General features: G+C 34.9%; 1 pseudogene across 1 annotated transcript; it reads right to left on the bottom strand.

The window, feature by feature from the left end:
* Nucleotides 1-3,601: 3,601 nt before the first annotated feature.
* Nucleotides 3,602-4,934, bottom strand: LOC309623270 (hsc70-interacting protein pseudogene; annotated as a pseudogene). The gene has a single exon. The product of its transcript is annotated as a hsc70-interacting protein pseudogene (transcript).
* Nucleotides 4,935-8,064: the final 3,130 nt, after the last annotated feature.

Here is an 8,064-nt window from a genome sequence, read left to right as displayed (position 1 = left end):
AAGCCAGTTTTAAAACTGCTTTAGTCAAGTGATAATTTACTGCTATTCCTCCTGCTTCCTCCCTCTTTGTTTCTACTACCCTGACCTGTTAGAAATGGGAGCTAGTTAGTCAAAACAAAGTAGGAAGTTGAAAACTGGGGTTGGGGGGAAAGGATTTTTTACCCCCTTCCCATGTTTTAGGACTACGACACTTTGAGAGCCATTGTTCATGAAGAAGACAATATTAAACTAAAAATTCAGAATGCTTAATGAACTAGACATTTTATATTACTGAAATGAGATGGTTTGGCAAATTTAACCTGATCTAAGGAACAAAGAGTAATCAGAAAAGTTATCCGTGGCAGGTTAAAATTAGCGCACTGAATAAAGTTAGAGCAACAGTAGAAGAAATATCTTTGCACTATCATTGAAGCCTACCACTTATGCTTCCGCAATATACTTATTTTATTGCAATAGAATTATGTTTTTAAAATAAAATTTTTGTCCCTCCATTTTAAATCATTCATTTGGACACTGAAAATTTTGTCCCCCAAATATTTTGATCCTACTCTTTTAGTTTTCCTCACTGGAAAGAATGGTAGCTACTGATAAATGATATAATTAGGATTATACATTTTGATAATTAAAAAATAACCTAGTTATCTCTCAAGATTCTCACTATTTTCTCATAGATTAATTTAAATCAGCAGCATATTGATAATAAATATTACAAGTATAAATTCCACAAATGTAAATTTTAGTGACTAAAATGACATCAATAACATTTGTTATTTATTAAAAATTGAGGAAAGAATCAAATCAGCACTTTAAAATTTAGATTGGCTAATTTGATCCAGGAAAATTGAATCTGAAACACAATTAAGAAAAATATTATTGTAGTATTTATTGTAACATTTTGTAAAAAATAAGTATAATGTTTATGTTGAGAATAATTAAAACAAATTTAAATTAATATTAAATAATAACATGTGAGAAGTATGTTTATCCATAGAGAAGTATGTTTATCCATATAGAATACTAATACTATCTTGGTAGTGAAAGTTTCATGATGGAAAGTAATTTTTTAATAAGAATTAATCCATAATATTGGGGAGGTTTTTGGTTTTTCACTTAATTTTTATTCATAAATATAAAAGCATGTTTTGTGATCAAAATATTGTATCCCAAATCCTGGCATCCAAATATCACTATATTAAAACAGTGCAGGGAAAACAGCATGATCAAACACTTACTCCCCTCTGTACAGATATGTAAATCACTATCTAGACAATAGTAAACACTTAACAATGTTGCTTCCCTTATCACATCCCTTTAGAATAGCATCTACATCATGTGCAGTGACATATTGTCTAACTATACCCAAATCTGACTTAACAATCATAATTAATTCCTAAAGAATAAACAAAACTAGCTCAGTCTGCTTGATAATGAGTGGAAATCTTCAAGCAAGGAGATGAATGTAAAAAGAAATGAAAGGTAGGTCAAGGGTTGCATTAAGATATGTGTCATAATAAAAAGCAATGTAATTCACATGAATTAAGAAGCCCGAAGTTGATATCTTTTTTTTTTTTTTAATAAGTTTATTTATTTATTTAGGCTGTGTTGGGTCTTCATTTCTGTGCGAGGGCTTCCTCTAATTGCGGCAAGCGGGGGCCACTCTTCATCGCGGTGCGCGGGCCTCTCACTATCGCGGCCTCTCTTGTTGCGGAGCAACAGACTCCAGACGCGCAGGCTCAGTAGTTGTGGCTCACGGGCCCAGTTGCTCCGCGGCATGTGGGATCCTCCCAGACCAGGGCTCGAACCCGTGTCCCCTGCATTAGCAGGCAGACCCTCAACCACTGCGCCACCAGGGAAGCCCCTCATTTTTGTTTAATAAATGATGTTCAGTCAAATGTTTTATTTGTACACAGAGTGTGAGATTCAGGGGAGCGTTCTCAACATATAAGTATTGTTTGAAACTATGTAACTAGATAAGAGCACCAAGAAAATAAATTCATAAAAATAAGAGGTAGAAGGAATGATCACTGGTCACTCCAATAATCAGAGATGAGTAGAAGTCAGTAAAGAAGATTTAGAACACATTGCATACCAGATAGAAGGAAAGGAAGAAGAGTGTGTTAAGTGAAATGTAAAGCAAAAAGATGTTGTTTAAGGGTACAAACTTGCAACTAGTAGATAAATAAGTCCTAATGCACAGTATAGGGAATATAGACAGCAATACTGTACTATAATCATCAAACCTGCCAAGAGACTAGATCTTAATTTTCCCATCACAAAAAAGAGAGAATAATTATATGATGTGATAGAAGGACTATTGCTACAATGGCAATCATACTACAACATATAAATGTATCAAATCAACGTGTTGTACACCTTATATATATACACACAATATTATATGTCAAATATATTTCAATTAAAAAAGGCAAAATAAGAATTTCTAAGAGAATAGATTGTGTCAGTTATCTGCTATTTATCAGTCAGGTCAAATTGATAGCTGACCATTGGTTTTAGCCAATTTGAGGTCGTTGGTGATTTTTGTCAAGGGGAGATTTTAGTAGTTTAGTGGGGTCAACTACAGCTGAAGAGAGAATGGGAAAGGATTTAGTGACAGGCAATTAATTCTTCAAAGGAGTTTGGTTGTCACGGGGAGCAGTAATATGGGTAGTAGCTGATGGAAGATGTGGAACAAAGAAAAGTTTTTATTTTTTTTTTCAGAAGGCAAATTAATAGCTTAATGTTGTTCTGCAAACATTTTTTTGCTTCTTTATATTATATAATACATATTTCCCTGTATTAGTATATACAGTATCTACTTCATCTTTTTCAGTGGTGTAAAAGAATCATGATAGAAGGGCACACCTTATTTATTTTAACAAGTTTCCAGTGGATGGACACAAGTTGTGTTAAACTTTTTGCTATTAAAAGCAATGAAACACATAGCCATGGCTATATTTTTATATACATGCACATATTTACCTATAGGATGAACTTCTGAAAGTAAAAATACCAGGGCCAAGATTATATATAGACAAAAAAGAGATATTACCAAATTGTTTCCCAAAACATCTGCACCAATTTATTTATTTATTTATTTATTTATTTATTTTTAAGTACTCCAATTTTACTGCAGCAGTATAAAAGTCATCCATTCACCACAGTGTAAGATTTAAATGCATCTGCACAAGGGTACACATTCTATAAAATGTAGTAAGATTGCTGCTGCCCTGCCAAGTATTTCCAGTCCCTACCCTGGTCCTACTGTAATACTGGTTTCCCAATAGCTTTATGGAAGCAAATCATTAAAAATAATAATAATAATGAGGCAATTAAAAAGACAAATCAAAATGCCTCAGTGACCATATATCCAACTCAAATCTTATCTATTTAAATGTTACATTTGCCTCCCACTAATAAATCTTTATTTCACTCAAACTTGAACAATAAATCTTCCATACTGAAATATCTTCCTTGCCGAATTAATTCAAAGGAAAAAACCAAAATGATTAGTAAAGAAAAATGTAGGGATTAACATACCCTTTTGTTTTAAATATTTTTAAGGTTTAAAAATTGTTGAAAGTTTTTAATTTCTAGTAGGAAAACATATCTGAATGAATACCCTAATGGCAAACCACTGTAAAATGTTTCAGCTGCCTTTGGGACAGAGGGGTAGGGATTATCTTCAAAGCACCCCAGCTTTCTTCATGAGGTCAGAGGTACACTGGTTTGTATTACTGCGACATCCATTAGGTGATCTAAGTTGATTTTCCTTCAGCAGGGGCTTTATTTGTCAGAAGGGCATTATGCTTGACCTCCAAATTTGGCCAACAATTTACTGATGAGATTCATAACCTTTGGGTTGCTCTGATATTTTGACATATTTGCCGGGTTCTGAGCCACAACCTGGAAGACCACCATAACTTCTGGATCCTGCATGGCTGCAAGAACCTCTGGATCACTAAGAATTTCATTGAGCCCAGGTATTCCTGCCATTCCAGACATGCCCCCTCCCATTCCAGGCATTCCGTCAGGAAAGCCACCTGGAAAAGAGCCATACTGAGTCCCTGATTGTCCTCTGGCTTCTTCCTCCCTTGGGGCTCTCTCATGTTCTTCCTGAGCCTTCTTGACCCTTTCTATTCTTTCTTTGATCTCTCACTCTTCACGTTTTCGCTCATACTTTTCTCCGATGTTCAGCAATTTTCTGGGCCCTTGGCTGAACTTCTTTCAGCATTGCACTAGCATCTTCATCATAATCCAGTTTCCAGGCAAGGGCAAGATCAGGGGCAGCTTCTTCCTAATGGCTCAAAAGTCTGTGTGCTTTCCCTCGCCACTTGTATGGCTGAGCTGAATCAGGATTTATTTCAATAGCTCTGTCACAGTCTCGGATGGCAGCATTTGGCTTCTGTAATTTGATGAAGACACTGTCTCTCTTGGCATACAGAATGGCCAAACGAGGATTTAGCTTGATGGCATCTGTGAACAAGTCAATGGCTTTCTGTAGTTCACCATCATTTAGGGCATCAATGGCAGCCACTTTTCTTTTATCATTTGCCTGATCCATCAACTCCTCAGTTATCTCTACATTTTCAACTCCCATTTCTTGAGGGGGCATCAGTGTCTGGTTCAATCACACCTTCATTGTCAGTTTCTAGATCACTTTCCTCACTTGATGGTTCGTCTGTCTTTATGTTTTCCTCCGCCTTCTTACTATCTGTTTTTTCTTCCTTGGTATTTTCTTCCAATTTAGTTTTATGAGTAGCAGGTGGTATTTTATCCCCCATGCTCTCTGCCACTCCCTCAGGAAGCGCATTTCCTCGGTGTGCAGAACACTCGGGTCCTGCTTGCACATTTTCAGAAAGACTCAAAGCTCGCTCATTTTGCGGGGGTCTGTGGTCCGGAGGTGGCGGGAGGCGGTGGGCGCGGCGGAGGCTACGGCCCTATTCCAGGTCCGGCCTGACCGCGTAAAGGGGGCGGCGTGTAAAGGGGGCAGCTGCACTAATTTAAATTCCTAAAATACTGTTTGCGATACATCTGTTATTCAACACGGTCACTAATATAATATATGATCAAATGTTTTCATTTTACCAATTAATTCGGTAGAAATTACATTTTATTTGATTTTTGTAAAAGCAAGTTTGTGGATGTTTTATAGATATTTTGGATTTAAGTCTATTAAATGTCTGTTTGAAACCCTTTGGCCAGTGATGTATTGAAATTTTGATTTTTTTTTCGTATTGAATCACAAAGAAAAATGTTACACAGGTAGAAATTATCAGATACTGACCAAAATAACAAATTTATTTCCTGATATTTGTAATAATAAAGTAGAAATGTAAGGCAGCGGCTGGCCAATGGTTTTGCCCAATCATATATTATTTATTCGAATTTGAGTTTAAAATTATATTTTCTGCCAACAAAGCAAATGTTTAAATTTTATTTAAAAAATCTAAGTGTTAAAAGTTTAGTCTGGTAATTGTCCTTGGTTTCCTGGATGAGTTTGCTAATATTCAGATTAATTTTAATATTCAGTGATTGCCTCTGAAATTATCTTTTTGGGTGAGAATAACAGTTCACACAGAGAAAGCTCTGACAGTTAATCAGCAACCACAAACACCTGCAGGCCTTTTTCCTTTCTCCCAAGAACAGCATAAGCACTAGACCTTACGTGCCCACAATATGTAAGAGAATTAAAACGAGGACCACCTATTTCCTTGGATTAAAAAAAAGAAAAAAAAAAACACCATTTATTACCAGTATTAACAGCAAACTGTATAATGAAACACCTTCTCTCCAACTTTTCTCTTGTAACTTGACTCTGGAGATCTTTCTCCATAAAAAATTAATTCTAATTTTGTGTCCTCTAGTTATTGCCCTTCAGTCTGTGTGTTGTCTGTATGCTAAACTCCTCTAGTTATAAAGACACCAATCATATTTGGTTAGGTCCTACCCACAATACCTCATTTTACCTTAATTACCTCTCTAAAAGCCCAATCTCCAAACATATTCACTTTTTAAAGTATTAAGAGTTAGGGCTTCAACCTATGAATTTTGAGGGAATGCAATTCAGCTATAACATCAATTGGTCTTAGGCTTTTGACTTTGAGACCGACAATGGATCAAACCTGCCCTAATTTAGGTACGAAGAAGCAAAGTATAATAAACAGAGTCCTTGGAATCCTGGAATTAAGGAGCAAGGATGGGAGTGATGAGAATCAGGGCAACAATAGAGATATTTAATGTATTTCACTGAAAGGATTCAAGACCTCCTACATGACTGAGTTTAAAGTTTTGTGAAGATATTCAATATTGTTTCCTTTTTCTTTTTGACAAAAACACAAACAAAGGATACTTGAAGGTGGTTTAGCATTAGTGAAATAGTTTTGTATTTATAATAATAAACACAAGATATCTATATATAAATATTATAGTTGTAACACCTATGCTAAAATATCATGCTGAATGTGAAAAGCATGGCAGGACAAACAATTTTTCATTATGGACTCTGTATGCCTTTGTCCCCTGGAGCTCTTTATCTCATCGCCTCTTGAAAATAAATTTAGTCCTTCACTGTTCTTCAGCCCTTCTTGATAACATCCAAGTTATCCCCAAAATGACTGCTGGACCGTAAAGCCAATCCTTCCTCTTCTAAGAATCATCCTTGACCAACTATTGCAAAACTTTGCAGAACTCCAACATTTGCAGAGCTTTGGCTGACCCAATCCTGCTAAAGCCCTATAAAAGATTCCTTCCTCTTGCCTAAACTAGAACACTCTTATGGAGTCTTCAAATAAAAGCTCTCATTGATTTTATTCCACAGAAGATGAACAATTCAAGACTTTTATTTTGAAAATTAATTTTTAAAGAATCAAAACATAGAATAAATGTAAAATGTAAAACATGCAGTGAGCATATGACATCCCTCTACTTCATTAATAGCCAAAATAGACAATTTTGAAGTAGACAATGACAACTTAAAATTTCAGGGTATAAAAAAAATAAATAAAAGTAAATAAATAAATAAAATTTCAGGGTATAAAGTACTAAGCTCATTTGAGCTTCATTTTCAGATTAAAGATTACCCAGAGTTATCTTTCTGGAATATTCTGAATCAGGATGCTACATAAAAGGAAGGGGTTGTTGATTTTTAAAAAATAAAATAAAATCAAATGAAAACAAACAAGCAAAAACATGTCTACCAAATGATCTTGTTATCTACATGATCATATTATGGAACTAATTGTAATTGGTGGTAAATCCTTGTTTTTTATATTTCCAAGAATAAGTTCCTTTAAGCTTTCACTGCTTTTGAAGGACTTGGGTGATGATTTCTGGTTTCAACCAGTTGCCATCAAACTTCTCAGGTAGACAGTGCCAGATATACCATTTGCAATATGTCTCAAACTTTAATGTACATGTGATTTGCATTTTATGAGGATCTTTTTAAAAATGCATATTTTAATTTTTCAATTTTAGGTGCATCCCGATTTTCTGTATTTCTAGCAAACTTTCAAGTGACGCCAGTGCTTTTGAACCACAGAATATATTTTGAATAGCAAGGCTTTGTACTGTCAAATCTACTCAGCTCAGTTCCACACATATTTTCCTGAATACTTCTGTCCTGTGAAGTCTAATAGGAATTTCATAATCTGTCTCCTAATAACATTTTCTTTTGTCCAGCCTCCACCACCTCCCTGAAGTTTCCTATATTTTCTACAGACTTTTATGTTTCTTCCTTTTATATCTACTGTTCATCTCTCAGTTACATGACTCTCTCTCTTAACAAACGAGATTTTCTAATCATTTCCTATCAAGACAGTTAGTTATATCTACAATGTTGTACAATGTTTTTATCATGTGTTATTGCAGGCAGTTCCTTTACCAGGCATGTTTGTATTAATTATATTTCCCAAATTCAGCAAAGCACCTGGGATAAGGCAGGATAACATAAATGTTTACTAAAGAAAAAAAACAAAAACAAAAACAAAAAAACTGGAGAGAGAAATGGATTTACAGAAATGAAAAAATGGAGTTTATTCTTTTCAAAACTTATGCTACAAATACCGA

This window comes from Balaenoptera borealis (genome assembly GCF_965194805.1).
Source record: "Balaenoptera borealis genome assembly, chromosome: 2".
Classification (NCBI taxonomy): domain Eukaryota; kingdom Metazoa; phylum Chordata; class Mammalia; order Artiodactyla; family Balaenopteridae; genus Balaenoptera; species Balaenoptera borealis.
Note: the sequence above shows the minus strand (reverse complement) of the source record. Positions and strands in the feature narration are given on the sequence as shown.